General features: G+C 45.6%; 14 non-coding genes and 2 pseudogenes across 14 annotated transcripts; all 16 read left to right on the top strand.

Moving 5' to 3' along the window:
* Positions 1-27: 27 nt before the first annotated feature.
* Positions 28-218, top strand: LOC142681653 (U2 spliceosomal RNA). Its single transcript, XR_012853537.1, has one exon. It is a non-coding gene; the product is annotated as a U2 spliceosomal RNA (small nuclear RNA).
* Positions 219-1,352: 1,134 nt separating this feature from the next.
* On the top strand, positions 1,353-1,543 carry LOC142681677 (U2 spliceosomal RNA). The gene has a single exon (XR_012853559.1). It is a non-coding gene; the product is annotated as a U2 spliceosomal RNA (small nuclear RNA).
* A 1,131-nt stretch (positions 1,544-2,674) lies between these two features.
* Positions 2,675-2,865, top strand: LOC142681652 (U2 spliceosomal RNA). Its single transcript, XR_012853536.1, has one exon. It is a non-coding gene; the product is annotated as a U2 spliceosomal RNA (small nuclear RNA).
* Positions 2,866-3,985: 1,120 nt separating this feature from the next.
* LOC142681651 (U2 spliceosomal RNA) lies at positions 3,986-4,176 on the top strand. Its single transcript, XR_012853535.1, has one exon. It is a non-coding gene; the product is annotated as a U2 spliceosomal RNA (small nuclear RNA).
* A 1,129-nt stretch (positions 4,177-5,305) lies between these two features.
* LOC142681669 (U2 spliceosomal RNA) lies at positions 5,306-5,496 on the top strand. Its single transcript, XR_012853552.1, has one exon. It is a non-coding gene; the product is annotated as a U2 spliceosomal RNA (small nuclear RNA).
* Positions 5,497-6,625: 1,129 nt separating this feature from the next.
* Positions 6,626-6,738, top strand: LOC142681790 (U2 spliceosomal RNA; annotated as a pseudogene).
* Positions 6,739-12,471: 5,733 nt separating this feature from the next.
* Positions 12,472-12,590, top strand: LOC142681824 (U2 spliceosomal RNA; annotated as a pseudogene).
* A 1,141-nt stretch (positions 12,591-13,731) lies between these two features.
* LOC142681738 (U2 spliceosomal RNA) lies at positions 13,732-13,922 on the top strand. The gene has a single exon (XR_012853614.1). It is a non-coding gene; the product is annotated as a U2 spliceosomal RNA (small nuclear RNA).
* Positions 13,923-15,042: 1,120 nt separating this feature from the next.
* LOC142681649 (U2 spliceosomal RNA) lies at positions 15,043-15,233 on the top strand. The gene has a single exon (XR_012853534.1). It is a non-coding gene; the product is annotated as a U2 spliceosomal RNA (small nuclear RNA).
* A 1,126-nt stretch (positions 15,234-16,359) lies between these two features.
* Positions 16,360-16,550, top strand: LOC142681726 (U2 spliceosomal RNA). Its single transcript, XR_012853603.1, has one exon. It is a non-coding gene; the product is annotated as a U2 spliceosomal RNA (small nuclear RNA).
* A 1,267-nt stretch (positions 16,551-17,817) lies between these two features.
* On the top strand, positions 17,818-18,008 carry LOC142681568 (U2 spliceosomal RNA). The gene has a single exon (XR_012853460.1). It is a non-coding gene; the product is annotated as a U2 spliceosomal RNA (small nuclear RNA).
* Positions 18,009-19,126: 1,118 nt separating this feature from the next.
* Positions 19,127-19,317, top strand: LOC142681676 (U2 spliceosomal RNA). The gene has a single exon (XR_012853558.1). It is a non-coding gene; the product is annotated as a U2 spliceosomal RNA (small nuclear RNA).
* A 1,108-nt stretch (positions 19,318-20,425) lies between these two features.
* Positions 20,426-20,616, top strand: LOC142681647 (U2 spliceosomal RNA). The gene has a single exon (XR_012853532.1). It is a non-coding gene; the product is annotated as a U2 spliceosomal RNA (small nuclear RNA).
* Positions 20,617-21,748: 1,132 nt separating this feature from the next.
* Positions 21,749-21,939, top strand: LOC142681668 (U2 spliceosomal RNA). Its single transcript, XR_012853551.1, has one exon. It is a non-coding gene; the product is annotated as a U2 spliceosomal RNA (small nuclear RNA).
* A 1,131-nt stretch (positions 21,940-23,070) lies between these two features.
* On the top strand, positions 23,071-23,261 carry LOC142681622 (U2 spliceosomal RNA). Its single transcript, XR_012853509.1, has one exon. It is a non-coding gene; the product is annotated as a U2 spliceosomal RNA (small nuclear RNA).
* A 1,125-nt stretch (positions 23,262-24,386) lies between these two features.
* On the top strand, positions 24,387-24,577 carry LOC142681730 (U2 spliceosomal RNA). Its single transcript, XR_012853606.1, has one exon. It is a non-coding gene; the product is annotated as a U2 spliceosomal RNA (small nuclear RNA).

Here is a 24,577-nt window from a genome sequence, read left to right as displayed (position 1 = left end):
AAGCAAAACGCGCGGCACGTTCGGGTTATCGCTTCTCGGCCTTTTGGCTAAGATCAAGTGTAGTATCTGTTCTTATCAGTTTAATATCTGATACGTCCCCTATCTGGGGACCATATATTAAATGGATTTTTAGAACAGGGAGAAGGAAATAGAGCTTGCTCTGTCCACTCCACGCATTGACCTGGTATTGCAGTATTTCCAGGACCGGTGCACCCTTTCCTTATGTGTTTACTAAAATCAGATTCCAAAAGTGCTTTTTGTGTTTGCCATTGTTTTTGTCTTTCGGATGGGATCTCCCCTTTTAATCCCATTATTTCAACACCTGTTGGACAATGCATTTGTACAGTCATGTGTGATAATGAGCTAATTTATTAAATGCAATTAATTAATACATTGCCACCTCTTGTTTTGTGTCGTCTGTGTTTCTGTGTTTCCGGCATTTCACATTGGAACAGCTCATTCACCTTCCTTGTCTTCTCTCCGCCCTCCCTCCTAGGTAGGTTAAAGAGCTGCACCTGAGCCAGCCACTGATTGATGCAGCACCATAGTCAAATAGTGGAGTGGAGTAGGGGAACAGCAAACAGCCATTAAAGCAGCCAGCCCGCCCGCCCGCCCGCCCGTCACAATGGACCTACCTGTGTACACTAGATGGATGTGATGGAATGTACTGTGGTCCCTACATTTCAAGAAGAAGTAAGAATTGCAGTTGCAACAAACCCTTGCTTGCCTACAAAGAAAGCAGCAATTTGGATTTGTTACTATGTTACCTGGAAGAATAACAAACTGTGCAAGGATGGAGGTTGTAGGAGCAAGGAGAACAAGTTGTCTGTAAAGTTGGTGGATGCTTTTTTTCCATTTTGCAGTCCCTTGTCTCCCTCTTGTGGCCTCCTGGAGGCAACTAGCTGTGCAAAAAAAAGACAGCCTGGGGGCCGGCTGTTGCAGTGTTGCCCTCTCAGGCAACACTGAGTGACTGACTGAGCCGCACCGTCTTATATAAAGTTCAGACGGAACTTTGCACGTGTCATAGTGGAGACCTCAGGAGCCAGAGCCAGCTTTCTGACATCATAATGGGGCCTCAGAGATAAAAGCCTGGGCCCAGGCAGTGTTGGTCAGTGCTGCTCAGCAGGCAGCACTGGACTGGATTAAAGCTGATACAAGGTGTGAAAGGAGAAGGGGTGGCAGTGGGCATGCACTTACTGCTGCTGCTGCTGCTGCTGCTGCTGCTGCCAGTGTTTGCACGGCAGGAGGGCATTTGGGCGTTGCCAGGAAGGCGTTTTTATGTCGATTCCTCCTCTTTCAGCACTGCATTGTGGTGCAAGCAAAAGAAGCAAAACGCGCGGCACGTTCGGGTTATCGCTTCTCGGCCTTTTGGCTAAGATCAAGTGTAGTATCTGTTCTTATCAGTTTAATATCTGATACGTCCCCTATCTGGGGACCATATATTAAAGGGATTTTTAGAACAGGGAGAAGGAAATAGAGCTTGCTCTGTCCACTCCACGCATTGACCTGGTATTGCAGTATTTCCAGGACCGGTGCACCCTTTCCTTATGTGTTTACTAAAATCAGATTCCAAAAGTGCTTTTTGTGTTTGCCATTGTTTTTGTCTTTCGGATGGGATCTCCCCTTTTAATCCCATTATTTCAACACCTGTTGGACAATGCATTTGTACAGTCATGTGTGATAATGAGCTAATTTATTAAATGCAATTAATTAATACATTGCCACCTCTTGTTTTGTGTCGTCTGTGTTTCTGTGTTTCCGGCATTTCACATTGGAACAGCTCATTCACCTTCCTTGTCTTCTCTCCGCCCTCCCTCCTAGGTAGGTTAAAGAGCTGCACCTGAGCCAGCCACTGATTGATGCAGCACCATAGTCAAATAGTGGAGTGGAGTAGGGGAACAGCAAACAGCCATTAAAGCAGCCAGCCCGCCCGCCCGCCCGCCCGTCACAATGGACCTACCTGTGTACACTAGATGGATGTGATGGAATGTACTGTGGTCCCTACATTTCAAGAAGAAGTAAGAATTGCAGTTGCAACAAACCCTTGCTTGCCTACAAAGAAAGCAGCAATTTGGATTTGTTACTATGTTACCTGGAAGAATAACAAACTGTGCAAGGATGGAGGTTGTAGGAGCAAGGAGAACAAGTTGTCTGTAAAGTTGGTGGATGCTTTTTTTCCATTTTGCAGTCCCTTGTCTCCCTCTTGTGGCCTCCTGGAGGCAACTAGCTGTGCAAAAAAAAGACAGCCTGGGGGCCGGCTGTTGCAGTGTTGCCCTCTCAGGCAACACTGAGTGACTGACTGAGCCGCACCGTCTTATATAAAGTTCAGACGGAACTTTGCACGTGTCATAGTGGAGACCTCAGGAGCCAGAGCCAGCTTTCTGACATCATAATGGGGCCTCAGAGATAAAAGCCTGGGCCCAGGCAGTGTTGGTCAGTGCTGCTCAGCAGGCAGCACTGGACTGGATTAAAGCTGATACAAGGTGTGAAAGGAGAAGGGGTGGCAGTGGGCATGCACTTACTGCTGCTGCTGCTGCTGCTGCTGCTGCCAGTGTTTGCACGGCAGGAGGGCATTTGGGCGTTGCCAGGAAGGCGTTTTTATGTCGATTCCTCCTCTTTCAGCACTGCATTGTGGTGCAAGCAAAAGAAGCAAAACGCGCGGCACGTTCGGGTTATCGCTTCTCGGCCTTTTGGCTAAGATCAAGTGTAGTATCTGTTCTTATCAGTTTAATATCTGATACGTCCCCTATCTGGGGACCATATATTAAATGGATTTTTAGAACAGGGAGAAGGAAATAGAGCTTGCTCTGTCCACTCCACGCATTGACCTGGTATTGCAGTATTTCCAGGACCGGTGCACCCTTTCCTTATGTGTTTACTAAAATCAGATTCCAAAAGTGCTTTTTGTGTTTGCCATTGTTTTTGTCTTTCGGATGGGATCTCCCCTTTTAATCCCATTATTTCAACACCTGTTGGACAATGCATTTGTACAGTCATGTGTGATAATGAGCTAATTTATTAAATGCAATTAATTAATACATTGCCACCTCTTGTTTTGTGTCGTCTGTGTTTCTGTGTTTCCGGCATTTCACATTGGAACAGCTCATTCACCTTCCTTGTCTTCTCTCCGCCCTCCCTCCTAGGTAGGTTAAAGAGCTGCACCTGAGCCAGCCACTGATTGATGCAGCACCATAGTCAAATAGTGGAGTGGAGTAGGGGAACAGCAAACAGCCATTAAAGCAGCCAGCCCGCCCGTCACAATGGACCTACCTGTGTACACTAGATGGATGTGATGGAATGTACTGTGGTCCCTACATTTCAAGAAGAAGTAAGAATTGCAGTTGCAACAAACCCTTGCTTGCCTACAAAGAAAGCAGCAATTTGGATTTGTTACTATGTTACCTGGAAGAATAACAAACTGTGCAAGGATGGAGGTTGTAGGAGCAAGGAGAACAAGTTGTCTGTAAAGTTGGTGGATGCTTTTTTTTCCATTTTGCAGTCCCTTGTCTCCCTCTTGTGGCCTCCTGGAGGCAACTAGCTGTGCAAAAAAAAGACAGCCTGGGGGCCGGCTGTTGCAGTGTTGCCCTCTCAGGCAACACTGAGTGACTGACTGAGCCGCACCGTCTTATATAAAGTCAAGACGGAACTTTGCACGTGTCATAGTGGAGACCTCAGGAGCCAGAGCCAGCTTTCTGACATCATAATGGGGCCTCAGAGATAAAAGCCTGGGCCCAGGCAGTGTTGGTCAGTGCTGCTCAGCAGGCAGCACTGGACTGGATTAAAGCTGATACAAGGTGTGAAAGGAGAAGGGGTGGCAGTGGGCATGCACTTACTGCTGCTGCTGCTGCTGCTGCTGCTGCCAGTGTTTGCACGGCAGGAGGGCATTTGGGCGTTGCCAGGAAGGCGTTTTTATGTCGATTCCTCCTCTTTCAGCACTGCATTGTGGTGCAAGCAAAAGAAGCAAAACGCGCGGCACGTTCGGGTTATCGCTTCTCGGCCTTTTGGCTAAGATCAAGTGTAGTATCTGTTCTTATCAGTTTAATATCTGATACGTCCCCTATCTGGGGACCATATATTAAATGGATTTTTAGAACAGGGAGAAGGAAATAGAGCTTGCTCTGTCCACTCCACGCATTGACCTGGTATTGCAGTATTTCCAGGACCGGTGCACCCTTTCCTTATGTGTTTACTAAAATCAGATTCCAAAAGTGCTTTTTGTGTTTGCCATTGTTTTTGTCTTTCGGATGGGATCTCCCCTTTTAATCCCATTATTTCAACACCTGTTGGACAATGCATTTGTACAGTCATGTGTGATAATGAGCTAATTTATTAAATGCAATTAATTAATACATTGCCACCTCTTGTTTTGTGTCGTCTGTGTTTCTGTGTTTCCGGCATTTCACATTGGAACAGCTCATTCACCTTCCTTGTCTTCTCTCCGCCCTCCCTCCTAGGTAGGTTAAAGAGCTGCACCTGAGCCAGCCACTGATTGATGCAGCACCATAGTCAAATAGTGGAGTGGAGTAGGGGAACAGCAAACAGCCATTAAAGCAGCCAGCCCGCCCGCCCGCCCGCCCGTCACAATGGACCTACCTGTGTACACTAGATGGATGTGATGGAATGTACTGTGGTCCCTACATTTCAAGAAGAAGTAAGAATTGCAGTTGCAACAAACCCTTGCTTGCCTACAAAGAAAGCAGCAATTTGGATTTGTTACTATGTTACCTGGAAGAATAACAAACTGTGCAAGGATGGAGGTTGTAGGAGCAAGGAGAACAAGTTGTCTGTAAAGTTGGTGGATGCTTTTTTTTCCATTTTGCAGTCCCTTGTCTCCCTCTTGTGGCCTCCTGGAGGCAACTAGCTGTGCAAAAAAAAGACAGCCTGGGGGCCGGCTGTTGCAGTGTTGCCCTCTCAGGCAACACTGAGTGACTGACTGAGCCGCACCGTCTTATATAAAGTTCAGACGGAACTTTGCACGTGTCATAGTGGAGACCTCAGGAGCCAGAGCTAGCTTTCTGACATCATAATGGGGCCTCAGAGATAAAAGCCTGGGCCCAGGCAGTGTTGGTCAGTGCTGCTCAGCAGGCAGCACTGGACTGGATTAAAGCTGATACAAGGTGTGAAAGGAGAAGGGGTGGCAGTGGGCATGCACTTACTGCTGCTGCTGCTGCTGCTGCTGCCAGTGTTTGCACGGCAGGAGGGCATTTGGGCGTTGCCAGGAAGGCATTTTTATGTCGATTCCTCCTCTTTCAGCACTGCATTGTGGTGCAAGCAAAAGAAGCAAAACGCGCGGCACGTTCGGGTTATCGCTTCTCGGCCTTTTGGCTAAGATCAAGTGTAGTATCTGTTCTTATCAGTTTAATATCTGATACGTCCCCTATCTGGGGACCATATATTAAATGGATTTTTAGAACAGGGAGATGGAAATAGAGCTTGCTCTGTCCACTCCACGCATTGACCTGGTATTGCAGTATTTCCTGGACCGGTGCACCCTTTCCTTATGTGTTTACTAAAATCAGATTCCAAAAGTGCTTTTTGTGTTTGCCATTGTTTTTGTCTTTCGGATGGGATCTCCCCTTTTAATCCCATTATTTCAACACCTGTTGGACAATGCATTTGTACAGTCATGTGTGATAATGAGCTAATTTATTAAATGCAATTAATTAATACATTGCCACCTCTTGTTTTGTGTCGTCTGTGTTTCTGTGTTTCCGGCATTTCACATTGGAACAGCTCATTCACCTTCCTTGTCTTCTCTCCGCCCTCCCTCCTAGGTAGGTTAAAGAGCTGCACCTGAGCCAGCCACTGATTGATGCAGCACCATAGTCAAATAGTGGAGTGGAGTAGGGGAACAGCAAACAGCCATTAAAGCAGCCAGCCCGCCCGCCCGCCCGCCCGTCACAATGGACCTACCTGTGTACACTAGATGGATGTGATGGAATGTACTGTGGTCCCTACATTTCAAGAAGAAGTAAGAATTGCAGTTGCAACAAACCCTTGCTTGCCTACAAAGAAAGCAGCAATTTGGATTTGTTACTATGTTACCTGGAAGAATAACAAACTGTGCAAGGATGGAGGTTGTAGGAGCAAGGAGAACAAGTTGTCTGTAAAGTTGGTGGATGCTTTTTTTTCCATTTTGCAGTCCCTTGTCTCCCTCTTGTGGCCTCCTGGAGGCAACTAGCTGTGCAAAAAAAAGACAGCCTGGGGGCCGGCTGTTGCAGTGTTGCCCTCTCAGGCAACACTGAGTGACTGACTGAGCCGCACCGTCTTATATAAAGTTCAGACGGAACTTTGCACGTGTCATAGTGGAGACCTCAGGAGCCAGAGCTAGCTTTCGGACATCATAATGGGGCCTCAGAGATAAAAGCCTGGGCCCAGGCAGTGTTGGTCAGTGCTGCTCAGCAGGCAGCACTGGACTGGATTAAAGCTGATACAAGGTGTGAAAGGAGAAGGGGTGGCAGTGGGCATGCACTTACTGCTGCTGCTGCTGCTGCTGCTGCCAGTGTTTGCACGGCAGGAGGGCATTTGGGCGTTGCCAGGAAGGCATTTTTATGTCGATTCCTCCTCTTTCAGCACTGCATTGTGGTGCAAGCAAAAGAAGCAAAACGCGCGGCACGTTCGGGTTATCGCTTCTCGGCCTTTTGGCTAAGATCAAGTGTAGTATCTGTTCTTATCAGTTTAATATCTGATACGTCCCCTATCTGGGGACCATATATTAAATGGATTTTTTTTTTTTTTTTTTTTTTTTTTTTTTAAATTTTTTATTGAAACAATAACGCATTACAAAGTAAAACGTAAAAATGTCAAAGGAAAAAACTAGTAAATAAAAAGAAAACAACAAACATAAAACAAATTACATAGTACATGCATGTTCATGCAATTTTTGCAGTATTCAAATAAAGTGCAAGTATTTATATGAACAGATAGTCAAATACAATTATACAATATCATCAGTTTAGATGAGATAAAAACAAACTAAAAGGAAATCTTCTACCTCAGAGTTAACCTGGAGAAGATACAGATATTGGAGTATTCAGGGGTATCATCTTTGGTTATGAGAATTTTCTGTATCTCCTCCAGGGTTCCCATATTAACAAGAAAGTATCTCTGGAATAGCTTTCCCAATGAGAAATTTCTTCCATTCTGTAAATTTGGTCTACTTTCGCTATCCAATGTGCAACCGATGGGGTTTCAACAGATAACCAGTAAGAGGGGATCAGTAGTCTCGCAGCAATTAGCAGAATCTGAAATAGTTTTGAGGACAAGGTCGTAGTAGAAGGGGGGTTGATTGATAACAGAGCAAGATCTGGGGAAGCTGCGACCTTAGTGCCACATACATTGTTACAATAGGCAAAGATATCTTTCCACCATTTTTGAATGACGGTACAGGTCCACCAGATATGTAAAAAAGTACCTCTATCTGAATTACATCTCCAACAAGTGTCTGAGTGTGTCGGTGTGTATATTGAGGTTATATCCGGCGTTTTGTACCACCTGGATAAAATCTTGTATCCATTCTCTTGGATACGGACACATCTGGACATTTTATGAGGAGCTATCAACAATTTGTGAAGTTCAACTTCGGAGAAGGACCTGTTAAGATCTCTTTCCCATATTTTAACAAAATACGGGATTGTAGATGAGTTAGGTGAGATGAGTCTTTTATACAATAAGGAAATTGGTTTGAGGACTGGTGATGTCTGTGACAAAAGCCTTTCAAACCAAAATAAAGGGCGTGTTTCGATAATTGTTTGCCCTAAAGCCCTGACCTTAAGTCTAATGAAGGAGAGCAAGGGATAGTGATGAATGGGGATACTTAGTAAAGAGGACAGAGACGAGTCATCTTTTATATCACCAAGGTCATCAAAAAGCCGTGTCACCGGGCATTCTGAGGAGGCAATCACACTAGGAACACTGTCCTTCAAGGCACCTTGAGCAAGGCTCAATATATCTTTAACTTGTAGTAGAGGGGAAGGGACTGAACAATTATCTGAACATAGTAGAAAAGAGCGCCAGACCTTAAACGTCGCCATTGTAATTGGATTATATATCTTGGCCTCCTTTGTAGAGTCTCCTATATATAATACTAGTGTGCGGAGAGGAATGGAGGAAAGATCATTTTCTATTGACACCCATAACTTATATAACGGGGCGTGGATCCAATCTATGATCCTTGATAGATGTATGGCCTGGTAATATTTTTCAGGATCAGGTAGACCTATACCCCCCTTCGATTTGGGTCTGGACAAGATGTTTCTAGCAATTCTAGCTTTCTTGTTCTGCCATATAAATTTAACAAATAATCTATTAACCTCCGTAAAGAATGTCTTATTAAGTGGTATCGGCAGAACTTGCATAAGGTACGTAAGCTTAGGGAGAATAAATGACATTAAAACATTCTTCCTACCAAACCACGAGATAAAAGGGACTTCAAACCTCTTTAGTTGGTCCGGCAAAGCCGCTAGGAAAGAGGCATAGTTTAGGGAAAATAGATTATCCAAATTATGCCCAATCTTAATGCCCAAGAACTTCAGGTAGGGAGAGGTCCAATCATAGTCAGAACCCTTTGTCAGTTGTTTCTTCCGAGCCTCTGGTAAGGAGAATCCTAAGGCCTGAGATTTCCCTCTGTTAATTTTAAAATTGGACATATTACTAAATAAATCAAAAACGTATTGGAGTCTGCGGAGAGCAGTTTCGGGATTTGTGATCATCAATAACATATCGTCAGCGTATGCCGCTACCTTATGCACTCTGCCCCCTAGGTGTATTCCCTGAATTTCAGTATCTAATCTTATTGCCTGCATGAGGGTCTCCATAACTGTCAAGAACAGTAACGGAGATAAAGGGCAGCCTTGTCTTGTACCATTACGTATCTTAAAGGGGGAAGATAAGACCCCATTCACCATGACAGATGCAGAGGGAGAGGCATACATTGAAAATATAGCGTCTATGAAGGGGATAGGAAAATTAAAGGACAGCAGAACCTTCCTCATGTATAACCAGTCAACTCTATCAAATGCCTTCTCGGCGTCTGTGCTGAGAAGGACCATAGGAAGTTTATGTCTGCGTGAATAATGTAAAACGTGCAGGACTCTAAGAGAATTATCTTTACCTTCTCTATTTTTAACGAATCCTACCTGATCGGGAGAAATAATATCCGGAAGAATATGTTTAAGTCTGTTTGACAATAATTTAGCAATAAGTTTTAGGTCTGCATTGAGAAGAGAGATGGGCCTATAATTGGAGCAAGAGGATGAATCTTTACCCTCTTTAGGAATAAGAGTAATATGTGCATGAGTGATATCAGAGGAAAGTGGATGTCCCAATAAAGAGAGGTTCGCTAATGACAACAATCTAGGAAGTAATACATCCCGAAATGAGGAGTAATATATAACCGGTAGGCCATCTGGACCAGGACATTTACCTGGAGGAGTTTGCCTCAGGGCAATTTCTAATTCCGTCATAGTGAATGGCTGAATCAGCCCCTCACTTTGGGAGGGAGAAATCTGTGGTAAAGATAAGGATTCCAAAAATTTAGAAATGAGCGAGAGTCTGTCTGTCTTAAGTGAGGAGGTGTCAGCTGTTGTTAGATTGTAAAGATTGTTGTAGTAAGAACGAAATTGTTCAGCTATAGAGCTTGAAGAGTAGATATAAGCACCTGTCGCGTCTTTCAGCATATGTACATAGTTAAGAGTATGTCTTTGTTTAAACTTTTTAGACATGAACTTAGAAGCTTTATTTCCATGTGCATAAAATTTATGTCTAGAATGCATAAAGGACTTGGCTGAGGACAAGTTCAGTTTATTTAATAGCTGAGTTCTCAAGGAAGTCAACTCCTGTGTATGCTGTATCGCGACAGATGCCTTATTCAATCTCTCCACCTTCTGAATTTTAATTAAAAGTTCGTCAACACACTTAGTTCGTTCTTTTTGTAGGTGGGAACAGTAGCTAATAAAATGGCCACGGATAAACGCCTTATGAGCGTCCCAGATTATTTCAGGGGAAACTTCCGGGGTTTCATTAATTTGGAAGTAATCATCTAATTTAGATTTGAAAAGCTCTTTAACAGTCAATGAGCTTAGTATAGAATCATTTAACCTCCAGGTAGATGAGCGTTTGTGCCTGTTCGGGAAATTTAGAGTTAGAAAAATAGGAGCATGATCGGAGTGCAACTGCGAACCTATCTCTACTTGGGAGCAATATTTGAGTGAGGATTTGGAGAGAAAAAAATAGTCTAACCTGTGGTAGGAAGAATGTACAGATGAATAATAGGTGTAATCCAACTGAGTCGGGTTTAGGCATCTCCAAACATCTATTAAACCATACGACATTAGTAAAGATTTAAATTTACATAGTGCAGCAACCGACAAAGCTGACTTCTTGGAGGAGGAATCAACCAATGGATCAATAGTTAAATTGAAATCTCCACCAATAAGAACTAAGCCTTCTGAGAATGAATCTAAGAGAGCAAACGTTGACAACAGCCATGCAATTTGACCCGTATTTGGAGCATAAAGATTCGCAAATGTGAACGTTTGATCTCCCACGGTACCTTTCAAAAATAAATATCTTCCCTCTATATCCTGGAGATGAGACGAATAATTAAAGGGATAATTACGTCGGAAGCCTATACTCACTCCTCTAGAGGCTGAGTGTGGAATTCCGCAATGATGCCAGACAGGAAAATGCGAGAAGGAGAAATTAGGGAAATGGTTGTTCTTATAGTGAGTTTCCTGTAGCATTATGACATCACAAGATGCCTTTTTGAGAGAAGAAAAAATCTGACATCTCTTAGAGGGGGAGTTAAAACCTCTGACATTATATGAAACTATCTTTAAGGACGCCATGATACAACATTACTATAGATTCGAATGTAGTAGAAATATACATGTACCAGCAGTGAGAGATAACCCTGTCTAGGCAACCTGACAGTTAACAACAGAAACAGTAGCATTAGAGTAAACCCTAATTCAACCAGTGGTTTTACAGAAGGTGCATCCATGTCTATGAACGTGACAGGATATATATCAGCAGCGTCTGTAAGTAACAATGGAGTGTAAAACATTAAAATATAGTGTGGGGTAATAGCCATAATAGATTCCAGACCCACAATTTGCGGATTCTACAATGGCAATATGAGTACAGTTGCATAAGATAACTACTATAAGTAGAGAAATAATGAACAGACTAAGTCATAGCAGATATGCATTACATCATGGTAAGTGAAGAAAATAAACTTTGCATATTTAGCTAGCTCAGGGAAAGTCGAACGAAAGGACGCATAAACGCATAGATCAGTCATTATCTTCCACCAATCTCCTCGGAGTCATACGACCTGCTCGTTTCCTATGTTTCGGCGCTTTGAACGCAGGATTCTGCTTCCACGGAGTGGTCTGAGTGACCGGAGGGAGAGAAGCGAGATCCGTTACAAGGTCCCAATCTTCAATTTGCAAAGGAGCAATTTCTAGGTGATCGTATATTTCAGCAAGATCGCCCACCGACGAGATGTTAAACCTGCGGCCCCCCACCGAGAAGGATAGACCAAAAGGAAAGTTCCAACGATATAAAATTTTTCTTGCTTGTAGGAGATCTGTAAGTGGTTTAAGCTTACGCCGCTTCTGAAGGGTGACCGCTGCTAAATCTTGGTAAATGGAGATCACTGTTCCTTTAAATAAGAGTGGTGCAGCTTCCCGCGACTTAAAGAGGATTTTATCTTTCACTTTGAAGTTAAGATATTTGCAAATTATATCTCTAGGCGGCTCGTTCACCTTAGGCTTCGGGCGTAGTGCTCTGTGTGCTCTTTCAATAATTATTTCCTCGTCAGAAAAAGTATCCCCCAGGATAGAGCGGGAAATGGACATAATGGCTTCCGAAATTTCTGTCGGTGATACCGATTCAGGGATACCACGAAAACGTAGGTTATTTCGGCGGCTACGATTTTCTTGATCCTCAAGAGATCTAAATATAGTATTGAATGTAAGTTGGCAAGAGGAGAAGCTTTGCACTGTTGCTGCATTAAATTCTAAGATGGCTGCCTGATTATTTTCCAGGGTCTCAACCCTGTGGCCAATTTGCTTAATATCTTGCTTTATCTCTGCAATATCTTTTATAGCCGGTTCCAGGGTTCTGGTAAGTACCTGAGTGATAAAGTGTCTCGTCAATGGTAGTTCCTCAGCGTGCAAGGTATCAGCATTTTCTCCTTCCACATCAGAAGCGTCTGCACTCGTGTCTCCTTGCTGTCTGTGAGAGGACGGCGCCATCTTGGGGCCTCTCAGCGGGAGGGAGACGGCTCGTTTTTCAAAGTATTTCTCCACCTTTGCTTGTGAGGGGGTCGGAACAATGGTCTCCGATGCTTCCCTCGCCTTGCTGCCTCCATACTTCACCATTGTGAAGATTTATGCCGCTTATGTTAGCTTCTGTGGGTCACTGGATGTACGGAGCTCAGCGAGACACGTCCATGCAGTCTCAGAGCTAGCTCCGCCCCTCATATTAAATGGATTTTTAGAACAGGGAGATGGAAATAGAGCTTGCTCTGTCCACTCCACGCATTGACCTGGTATTGCAGTATTTCCTGGACCGGTGCACCCTTTCCTTATGTGTTTACTAAAATCAGATTCCAAAAGTGCTTTTTGTGTTTGCCATTGTTTTTGTCTTTCGGATGGGATCTCCCCTTTTAATCCCATTATTTCAACACCTGTTGGACAATGCATTTGTACAGTCATGTGTGATAATGAGCTAATTTATTAAATGCAATTAATTAATACATTGCCACCTCTTGTTTTGTGTCGTCTGTGTTTCTGTGTTTCCGGCATTTCACATTGGAACAGCTCATTCACCTTCCTTGTCTTCTCTCCGCCCTCCCTCCTAGGTAGGTTAAAGAGCTGCACCTGAGCCAGCCACTGATTGATGCAGCACCATAGTCAAATAGTGGAGTGGAGTAGGGGAACAGCAAACAGCCATTAAAGCAGCCAGCCCGCCCGCCCGCCCGCCCGCCCGTCACAATGGACCTACCTGTGTACACTAGATGGATGTGATGGAATGTACTGTGGTCCCTACATTTCAAGAAGAAGTAAGAATTGCAGTTGCAACAAACCCTTGCTTGCCTACAAAGAAAGCAGCAATTTGGATTTGTTACTATGTTACCTGGAAGAATAACAAACTGTGCAAGGATGGAGGTTGTAGGAGCAAGGAGAACAAGTTGTCTGTAAAGTTGGTGGATGCTTTTTTTCCATTTTGCAGTCCCTTGTCTCCCTCTTGTGGCCTCCTGGAGGCAACTAGCTGTGCAAAAAAAAGACAGCCTGGGGGCCGGCTGTTGCAGTGTTGCCCTCTCAGGCAACACTGAGTGACTGACTGAGCCGCACCGTCTTATATAAAGTTCAGACGGAACTTTGCACGTGTCATAGTGGAGACCTCAGGAGCCAGAGCCAGCTTTCTGACATCATAATGGGGCCTCAGAGATAAAAGCCTGGGCCCAGGCAGTGTTGGTCAGTGCTGCTCAGCAGGCAGCACTGGACTGGATTAAAGCTGATACAAGGTGTGAAAGGAGAAGGGGTGGCAGTGGGCATGCACTTACTGCTGCTGCTGCTGCTGCTGCTGCTGCTGCTGCCAGTGTTTGCACGGCAGGAGGGCATTTGGGCGTTGCCAGGAAGGCGTTTTTATGTCGATTCCTCCTCTTTCAGCACTGCATTGTGGTGCAAGCAAAAGAAGCAAAACGCGCGGCACGTTCGGGTTATCGCTTCTCGGCCTTTTGGCTAAGATCAAGTGTAGTATCTGTTCTTATCAGTTTAATATATGATACGTCCCCTATCTGGGGACCATATATTAAAGGGATTTTTAGAACAGGGAGAAGGAAATAGAGCTTGCTCTGTCCACTCCACGCATTGACCTGGTATTGCAGTATTTCCAGGACCGGTGCACCCTTTCCTTATGTGTTTACTAAAATCAGATTCCAAAAGTGCTTTTTGTGTTTGCCATTGTTTTTGTCTTTCGGATGGGATCTCCCCTTTTAATCCCATTATTTCAACACCTGTTGGACAATGCATTTGTACAGTCATGTGTGATAATGAGCTAATTTATTAAATGCAATTAATTAATACATTGCCACCTCTTGTTTTGTGTCGTCTGTGTTTCTGTGTTTCCGGCATTTCACATTGGAACAGCTCATTCACCTTCCTTGTCTTCTCTCCGCCCTCCCTCCTAGGTAGGTTAAAGAGCTGCACCTGAGCCAGCCACTGATTGATGCAGCACCATAGTCAAATAGTGGAGTGGAGTAGGGGAACAGCAAACAGCCATTAAAGCAGCCAGCCCGCCCGTCACAATGGACCTACCTGTGTACACTAGATGGATGTGATGGAATGTACTGTGGTCCCTACATTTCAAGAAGAAGTAAGAATTGCAGTTGCAACAAACCCTTGCTTGCCTACAAAGAAAGCAGCAATTTGGATTTGTTACTATGTTACCTGGAAGAATAACAAACTGTGCAAGGATGGAGGTTGTAGGAGCAAGGAGAACAAGTTGTCTGTAAAGTTGGTGGATGCTTTTTTTTCCATTTTGCAGTCCCTTGTCTCCCTCTTGTGGCCTCCTGGAGGCAACTAGCTGTGCAAAAAAAAGACAGCCTGGGGGCCGGCTGTTGCAGTGTTGCCCTCTCAGGCAACACTGAGTGACTGACTGAGCCGCACCGTCTTATATAAAGTTCAGACGGAACTTTGCACGTGTCATAGTGGAGACCTCAGGAGCCAGAGCCAGCTTTCTGACATCATAATGGGGCCTCAGAGATAAAAGCCTGGGCCCAGGCAGTGTTGGTCAGTGCTGCTCAGCAGGCAGCACTGGACTGGATTAAAGCTGATACAAGGTGTGAAAGGAGAAGGGGTGGCAGTGGGCATGCACTTACTGCTGCTGCTGCTGCTGCTGCTGCTGCCAGTGTTTGCACGGCAGGAGGGCATTTGGGCGTTGCCAGGAAGGCGTTTTTATGTCGATTCCTCCTCTTTCAGCACTGCATTGTGGTGCAAGCAAAAGAAGCAAAACGCGCGGCACGTTCGGGTTATCGCTTCTCGGCCTTTTGGCTAAGATCAAGTGTAGTATCTGTTCTTATCAGTTTAATATCTGATACGTCCCCTATCTGGGGACCATATATTAAATGGATTTTTAGAACAGGGAGAAGGAAATAGAGCTTGCTCTGTCCACTCCACGCATTGACCTGGTATTGCAGTATTTCCAGGACCGGTGCACCCTTTCCTTATGTGTTTACTAAAATCAGATTCCAAAAGTGCTTTTTGTGTTTGCCATTGTTTTTGTCTTTCGGATGGGATCTCCACTTTTAATCCCATTATTTCAACACCTGTTGGACAATGCATTTGTACAGTCATGTGTGATAATGAGCTAATTTATTAAATGCAATTAATTAATACATTGCCACCTCTTGTTTTGTGTCGTCTGTGTTTCTGTGTTTCCGGCATTTCACATTGGAACAGCTCATTCACCTTCCTTGTCTTCTCTCCGCCCTCCCTCCTAGGTAGGTTAAAGAGCTGCACCTGAGCCAGCCACTGATTGATGCAGCACCATAGTCAAATAGTGGAGTGGAGTAGGGGAACAGCAAACAGCCATTAAAGTAGCCAGCCCGCCCGCCCGCCCGCCCGTCACAATGGACCTACCTGTGTACACTAGATGGATGTGATGGAATGTACTGTGGTCCCTACATTTCAAGAAGAAGTAAGAATTGCAGTTGCAACAAACCCTTGCTTGCCTACAAAGAAAGCAGCAATTTGGATTTGTTACTATGTTACCTGGAAGAATAACAAACTGTGCAAGGATGGAGGTTGTAGGAGCAAGGAGAACAAGTTGTCTGTAAAGTTGGTGGATGCTTTTTTTTCCATTTTGCAGTCCCTTGTCTCCCTCTTGTGGCCTCCTGGAGGCAACTAGCTGTGCAAAAAAAAGACAGCCTGGGGGCCGGCTGTTGCAGTGTTGCCCTCTCAGGCAACACTGAGTGACTGACTGAGCCGCACCGTCTTATATAAAGTTCAGACGGAACTTTGCACGTGTCATAGTGGAGACCTCAGGAGCCAGAGCTAGCTTTCTGACATCATAATGGGGCCTCAGAGATAAAAGCCTGGGCCCAGGCAGTGTTGGTCAGTGCTGCTCAGCAGGCAGCACTGGACTGGATTAAAGCTGATACAAGGTGTGAAAGGAGAAGGGGTGGCAGTGGGCATGCACTTACTGCTGCTGCTGCTGCTGCTGCCAGTGTTTGCACGGCAGGAGGGCATTTGGGCGTTGCCAGGAAGGCGTTTTTATGTCGATTCCTCCTCTTTCAGCACTGCATTGTGGTGCAAGCAAAAGAAGCAAAACGCGCGGCACGTTCGGGTTATCGCTTCTCGGCCTTTTGGCTAAGATCAACTGTAGTATCTGTTCTTATCAGTTTAATATCTGATACGTCCCCTATCTGGGGACCATATATTAAATGGATTTTTAGAACAGGGAGATGGAAATAGAGCTTGCTCTGTCCACTCCACGCATTGACCTGGTATTGCAGTATTTCCAGGACCGGTGCACTCTTTCCTTATGTGTTTACTAAAATCAGATTCCAAAAGTGCTTTTTGTGTTTGCCATTGTTTTTGTCTTTCGGATGGGATCTCCCCTTTTAATCCCATTATTTCAACACCTGTTGGACAATGCATTTGTACAGTCATGTGTGATAATGAGCTAATTTATTAAATGCAATTAATTAATACATTGCCACCTCTTGTTTTGTGTCGTCTGTGTTTCTGTGTTTCCGGCATTTCACATTGGAACAGCTCATTCACCTTCCTTGTCTTCTCTCCGCCCTCCCTCCTAGGTAGGTTAAAGAGCTGCACCTGAGCCAGCCACTGATTGATGCAGCACCATAGTCAAATAGTGGAGTGGAGTAGGGGAACAGCAAACAGCCATTAAAGCAGCCAGCCCGCCCGCCCGCCCGCCCGTCACAATGGACCTACCTGTGTACACTAGATGGATGTGATGGAATGTACTGTGGTCCCTACATTTCAAGAAGAAGTAAGAATTGCAGTTGCAACAAACCCTTGCTTGCCTACAAAGAGAGCAGCAATTTGGATTTGTTACTATGTTACCTGGAAGAATAACAAACTGTGCAAGGATGGAGGTTGTAGGAGCAAGGAGAACAAGTTGTCTGTAAAGTTGGTGGATGCCTATTTTCCATTTTGCAGTCCCTTGTCTCCCTCTTGTGGCCTCCTGGAGGCAACTAGCTGTGCAAAAAAAAGACAGCCTGGGGGCCGGCTGTTGCAGTGTTGCCCTCTCAGGCAACACTGAGTGACTGACTGAGCCGCACCGTCTTATATAAAGTTCAGACGGAACTTTGCACGTGTCATAGTGGAGACCTCAGGAGCCAGAGCCAGCTTTCTGACATCATAATGGGGCCTCAGAGATAAAAGCCTGGGCCCAGGCAGTGTTGGTCAGTGCTGCTCAGCAGGCAGCACTGGACTGGATTAAAGCTGATACAAGGTGTGAAAGTAGAAGGGGTGGCAGTGGGCATGCACTTACTGCTGCTGCTGCTGCTGCCAGTGTTTGCACGGCAGGAGGGCATTTGGGCGTTGCCAGGAAGGCGTTTTTATGTCGATTCCTCCTCTTTCAGCACTGCATTGTGGTGCAAGCAAAAGAAGCAAATCCTGTCTTGCTTCCTCTCCGGCCTTTATTCACCTCCCGCTTAGTAGCTGTGAGTGTGTGTGAGCCTGCAGGGCCCCATGGAATTGCCTAGGAGTAGGCTGAATCGCTGCAAGGGGTGAACAGCAGTATTGGGCAGGCTCGGTCAACGCGCGGCCCGTTCGGGTTATCGCTTCTCGGCCTTTTGGCTAAGATCAAGTGTAGTATCTGTTCTTATCAGTTTAATATCTGATACGTCCCCTATCTGGGGACCATATATTAAATGGATTTTTAGAACAGGGAGATGGAAATAGAGCTTGCTCTGTCCACTCCACGCATTGACCTGGTATTGCAGTATTTCCAGGACCGGTGCACCCTTTCCTTATGTGTTTACTAAAATCAGATTCCAAAAGTACTTTTTGTGTTTGCCATTGTTTTTGTCTTTCGGATGGGATCTCCCCTTTTAATCCCATTATTTCAACACCTGTTGGACAATGCATTTGTACAGTCATGTGTGATAATGAGCTAATTTATTAAATGCAATTAATTAATACATTGCCACCTCTTGTTTTGTGTCGTCTGTGTTTCTGTGTTTCCGGCATTTCACATTGGAACAGCTCATTCACCTTCCTTGTCTTCTCTCCGCCCTCCCTCCTAGGTAGGTTAAAGAGCTGCACCTGAGCCAGCCACTGATTGATGCAGCACCATAGTCAAATAGTGGAGTGGAGTAGGGGAACAGCAAACAGCCATTAAAGCAGCCAGCCCGCCCGCCCGCCCGTCACAATGGACCTACCTGTGTACACTAGATGGATGTGATGGAATGTACTGTGGTCCCTACATTTCAAGAAGAAGTAAGAATTGCAGTTGCAACAAACCCTTGCTTGCCTACAAAGAAAGCAGCAATTTGGATTTGTTACTATGTTACCTGGAAGAATAACAAACTGTGCAAGGATGGAGGTTGTAGGAGCAAGGAGAACAAGTTGTCTGTAAAGTTGGTGGATGCTTTTTTTCCATTTTGCAGTCCCTTGTCTCCCTCTTGTGGCCTCCTGGAGGCAACTAGCTGTGCAAAAAAAAGACAGCCTGGGGGCCGGCTGTTGCAGTGTTGCCCTCTCAGGCAACACTGAGTGACTGACTGAGCCGCACCGTCTTATATAAAGTTCAGACGGAACTTTGCACGTGTCATAGTGGAGACCTCAGGAGCCAGAGCCAGCTTTCTGACATCATAATGGGGCCTCAGAGATAAAAGCCTGGGCCCAGGCAGTGTTGGTCAGTGCTGCTCAGCAGGCAGCACTGGACTGGATTAAAGCTGATACAAGGTGTGAAAGGAGAAGGGGTGGCAGTGGGCATGCACTTACTGCTGCTGCTGCTGCTGCCAGTGTTTGCACGGCAGGAGGGCATTTGGGCGTTGCCAGGAAGGCGTTTTTATGTCGATTCCTCCTCTTTCAGCACTGCATTGTGGTGCAAGCAAAAGAAGCAAAACGCGCGGCACGTTCGGGTTATCGCTTCTCGGCCTTTTGGCTAAGATCAAGTGTAGTATCTGTTCTTATCAGTTTAATATCTGATACGTCCCCTATCTGGGGACCATATATTAAAGGGATTTTTAGAACAGGGAGAAGGAAATAGAGCTTGCTCTGTCCACTCCACGCATTGACCTGGTATTGCAGTATTTCCAGGACCGGTGCACCCTTTCCTTATGTGTTTACTAAAATCAGATTCCAAAAGTGCTTTTTGTGTTTGCCATTGTTTTTGTCTTTCGGATGGGATCTCCCCTTTTAATCCCATTATTTCAACACCTGTTGGACAATGCATTTGTACAGTCATGTGTGATAATGAGCTAATTTATTAAATGCAATTAATTAATACATTGCCACCTCTTGTTTTGTGTCGTCTGTGTTTCTGTGTTTCCGGCATTTCACATTGGAACAGCTCATTCACCTTCCTTGTCTTCTCTCCGCCCTCCCTCCTAGGTAGGTTAAAGAGCTGCACCTGAGCCAGCCACTGATTGATGCAGCACCATAGTCAAATAGTGGAGTGGAGTAGGGGAACAGCAAACAGCCATTAAAGCAGCCAGCCCGCCCGTCACAATGGACCTACCTGTGTACACTAGATGGATGTGATGGAATGTACTGTGGTCCCTATATTTCAAGAAGAAGTAAGAATTGCAGTTGCAACAAACCCTTGCTTGCCTACAAAGAAAGCAGCAATTTGGATTTGTTACTATGTTACCTGGAAGAATAACAAACTGTGCAAGGATGGAGGTTGTAGGAGCAAGGAGAACAAGTTGTCTGTAAAGTTGGTGGATGCTTTTTTTTCCATTTTGCAGTCCCTTGTCTCCCTCTTGTGGCCTCCTGGAGGCAACTAGCTGTGCAAAAAAAAGACAGCCTGGGGGCCGGCTGTTGCAGTGTTGCCCTCTCAGGCAACACTGAGTGACTGACTGAGCCGCACCGTCTTATATAAAGTCAAGACGGAACTTTGCACGTGTCATAGTGGAGACCTCAGGAGCCAGAGCCAGCTTTCTGACATCATAATGGGGCCTCAGAGATAAAAGCCTGGGCCCAGGCAGTGTTGGTCAGTGCTGCTCAGCAGGCAGCACTGGACTGGATTAAAGCTGATACAAGGTGTGAAAGGAGAAGGGGTGGCAGTGGGCATGCACTTACTGCTGCTGCTGCTGCCAGTGTGTGCACGGCAGGAGGGCATTTGGGCGCTGCCAGGAAGGCGTTTTTATGTCGATTCCTCCTCTTTCAGCACTGCATTGTGGTGCAAGCAAAAGAAGCAAAACGCGCGGCACGTTCGGGTTATCGCTTCTCGGCCTTTTGGCTAAGATCAAGTGTAGTATCTGTTCTTATCAGTTTAATATCTGATACGTCCCCTATCTGGGGACCATATATTAAATGGATTTTTAGAACAGGGAGAAGGAAATAGAGCTTGCTCTGTCCACTCCACGCATTGACCTGGTATTGCAGTATTTCCAGGACCGGTGCACCCTTTCCTTATGTGTTTACTAAAATCAGATTCCAAAAGTGCTTTTTGTGTTTGCCATTGTTTTTGTCTTTCGGATGGGATCTCCCCTTTTAATCCCATTATTTCAACACCTGTTGGACAATGCATTTGTACAGTCATGTGTGATAATGAGCTAATTTATTAAATGCAATTAATTAATACATTGCCACCTCTTGTTTTGTGTCGTCTGTGTTTCTGTGTTTCCGGCATTTCACATTGGAACAGCTCATTCACCTTCCTTGTCTTCTCTCCGCCCTCCCTCCTAGGTAGGTTAAAGAGCTGCACCTGAGCCAGCCACTGATTGATGCAGCACCATAGTCAAATAGTGGAGTGGAGTAGGGGAACAGCAAACAGCCATTAAAGCAGCCAGCCCGCCTGCCCGCCCGCCCGTCACAATGGACCTACCTGTGTACACTAGATGGATGTGATGGAATGTACTGTGGTCCCTACATTTCAAGAAGAAGTAAGAATTGCAGTTGCAACAAACCCTTGCTTGCCTACAAAGAAAGCAGCAATTTGGATTTGTTACTATGTTACCTGGAAGAATAACAAACTGTGCAAGGATGGAGGTTGTAGGAGCAAGGAGAACAAGTTGTCTGTAAAGTTGGTGGATGCTTTTTTTTCCATTTTGCAGTCCCTTGTCTCCCTCTTGTGGCCTCCTGGAGGCAACTAGCTGTGCAAAAAAAAGACAGCCTGGGGGCCGGCTGTTGCAGTGTTGCCCTCTCAGGCAACACTGAGTGACTGACTGAGCCGCACCGTCTTATATAAAGTTCAGACGGAACTTTGCACGTGTCATAGTGGAGACCTCAGGAGCCAGAGCTAGCTTTCTGACATCATAATGGGGCCTCAGAGATAAAAGCCTGGGCCCAGGCAGTGTTGGTCAGTGCTGCTCAGCAGGCAGCACTGGACTGGATTAAAGCTGATACAAGGTGTGAAAGGAGAAGGGGTGGCAGTGGGCATGCACTTACTGCTGCTGCTGCTGCTGCTGCTGCTGCCAGTGTTTGCACGGCAGGAGGGCATTTGGGCGTTGCCAGGAAGGCATTTTTATGTCGATTCCTCCTCTTTCAGCACTGCATTGTGGTGCAAGCAAAAGAAGCAAAACGCGCGGCACGTTCGGGTTATCGCTTCTCGGCCTTTTGGCTAAGATCAAGTGTAGTATCTGTTCTTATCAGTTTAATATCTGATACGTCCCCTATCTGGGGACCATATATTAAATGGATTTTTAGAACAGGGAGATGGAAATAGAGCTTGCTCTGTCCACTCCACGCATTGACCTGGTATTGCAGTATTTCCTGGACCGGTGCACCCTTTCCTTATGTGTTTACTAAAATCAGATTCCAAAAGTGCTTTTTGTGTTTGCCATTGTTTTTGTCTTTCGGATGGGATCTCCCCTTTTAATCCCATTATTTCAACACCTGTTGGACAATGCATTTGTACAGTCATGTGTGATAATGAGCTAATTTATTAAATGCAATTAATTAATACATTGCCACCTCTTGTTTTGTGTCGTCTGTGTTTCTGTGTTTCCGGCATTTCACATTGGAACAGCTCATTCACCTTCCTTGTCTTCTCTCCGCCCTCCCTCCTAGGTAGGTTAAAGAGCTGCACCTGAGCCAGCCACTGATTGATGCAGCACCATAGTCAAATAGTGGAGTGGAGTAGGGGAACAGCAAACAGCCATTAAAGCAGCCAGCCCGCCCGCCCGCCCGCCCGTCACAATGGACCTACCTGTGTACACTAGATGGATGTGATGGAATGTACTGTGGTCCCTACATTTCAAGAAGAAGTAAGAATTGCAGTTGCAACAAACCCTTGCTTGCCTACAAAGAAAGCAGCAATTTGGATTTGTTACTATGTTACCTGGAAGAATAACAAACTGTGCAAGGATGGAGGTTGTAGGAGCAAGGAGAACAAGTTGTCTGTAAAGTTGGTGGATGCTTTTTTTCCATTTTGCAGTCCCTTGTCTCCCTCTTGTGGCCTCCTGGAGGCAACTAGCTGTGCAAAAAAAAGACAGCCTGGGGGCCGGCTGTTGCAGTGTTGCCCTCTCAGGCAACACTGAGTGACTGACTGAGCCGCACCGTCTTATATAAAGTTCAGACGGAACTTTGCACGTGTCATAGTGGAGACCTCAGGAGCCAGAGCCAGCTTTCTGACATCATAATGGGGCCTCAGAGATAAAAGCCTGGGCCCAGGCAGTGTTGGTCAGTGCTGCTCAGCAGGCAGCACTGGACTGGATTAAAGCTGATACAAGGTGTGAAAGGAGAAGGGGTGGCAGTGGGCATGCACTTACTGCTGCTGCTGCTGCTGCTGCTGCTGCCAGTGTTTGCACGGCAGGAGGGCATTTGGGCGTTGCCAGGAAGGCGTTTTTATGTCGATTCCTCCTCTTTCAGCACTGCATTGTGGTGCAAGCAAAAGAAGCAAAACGCGCGGCACGTTCGGGTTATCGCTTCTCGGCCTTTTGGCTAAGATCAAGTGTAGTATCTGTTCTTATCAGTTTAATATCTGATACGTCCCCTATCTGGGGACCATATATTAAATGGATTTTTAGAACGGGGAGATGGAAATAGAGCTTGCTCTGTCCACTCCACGCATTGACCTGGTATTGCAGTATTTCCAGGACCGGTGCACCCTTTCCTTATGTGTTTACTAAAATCAGATTCCAAAAGTGCTTTTTGTGTTTGCCATTGTTTTTGTCTTTCGGATGGGATCTCCCCTTTTAATCCCATTATTTCAACACCTGTTGGACAATGCATTTGTACAGTCATGTGTGATAATGAGCTAATTTATTAAATGCAATTAATTAATACATTGCCACCTCTTGTTTTGTGTCGTCTGTGTTTCTGTGTTTCCGGCATTTCACATTGGAACAGCTCATTCACCTTCCTTGTCTTCTCTCCGCCCTCCCTCCTAGGTAGGTTAAAGAGCTGCACCTGAGCCAGCCACTGATTGATGCAGCACCATAGTCAAATAGTGGAGTGGAGTAGGGGAACAGCAAACAGCCATTAAAGCAGCCAGCCCGCCCGCCCGCCCGCCCGTCACAATGGACCTACCTGTGTACACTAGATGGATGTGATGGAATGTACTGTGGTCCCTACATTTCAAGAAGAAGTAAGAATTGCAGTTGCAACAAACCCTTGCTTGCCTACAAAGAGAGCAGCAATTTGGATTTGTTACTATGTTACCTGGAAGAATAACAAACTGTGCAAGGATGGAGGTTGTAGGAGCAAGGAGAACAAGTTGTCTGTAAAGTTGGTGGATGCCTATTTTCCATTTTGCAGTCCCTTGTCTCCCTCTTGTGGCCTCCTGGAGGCAACTAGCTGTGCAAAAAAAAGACAGCCTGGGGGCCGGCTGTTGCAGTGTTGCCCTCTCAGGCAACACTGAGTGACTGACTGAGCCGCACCGTCTTATATAAAGTTCAGACGGAACTTTGCACGTGTCATAGTGGAGACCTCAGGAGCCAGAGCCAGCTTTCTGACATCATAATGGGGCCTCAGAGATAAAAGCCTGGGCCCAGGCAGTGTTGGTCAGTGCTGCTCAGCAGGCAGCACTGGACTGGATTAAAGCTGATACAAGGTGTGAAAGTAGAAGGGGTGGCAGTGGGCATGCACTTACTGCTGCTGCTGCTGCTGCTGCCAGTGTTTGCACGGCAGGAGGGCATTTGGGCGTTGCCAGGAAGGCGTTTTTATGTCGATTCCTCCTCTTTCAGCACTGCATTGTGGTGCAAGCAAAAGAAGCAAAACGCGCGGCACGTTCGGGTTATCGCTTCTCGGCCTTTTGGCTAAGATCAAGTGTAGTATCTGTTCCTATCAGTTTAATATCTGATACGTCCCCTATCTGGGGACCATATATTAAATGGATTTTTAGAACAGGGAGATGGAAATAGAGCTTGCTCTGTCCACTCCACGCATTGACTTGGTATTGCAGTATTTCCAGGACCGGTGCACCCTTT

Source organism: Rhinoderma darwinii, assembly GCF_050947455.1.
Source record: "Rhinoderma darwinii isolate aRhiDar2 chromosome 2 unlocalized genomic scaffold, aRhiDar2.hap1 SUPER_2_unloc_6, whole genome shotgun sequence".
In the NCBI taxonomy this organism is placed as follows: Eukaryota; Metazoa; Chordata; class Amphibia; order Anura; family Rhinodermatidae; genus Rhinoderma; species Rhinoderma darwinii.
This window is presented reverse-complemented; position numbering and strand designations above follow the sequence as displayed.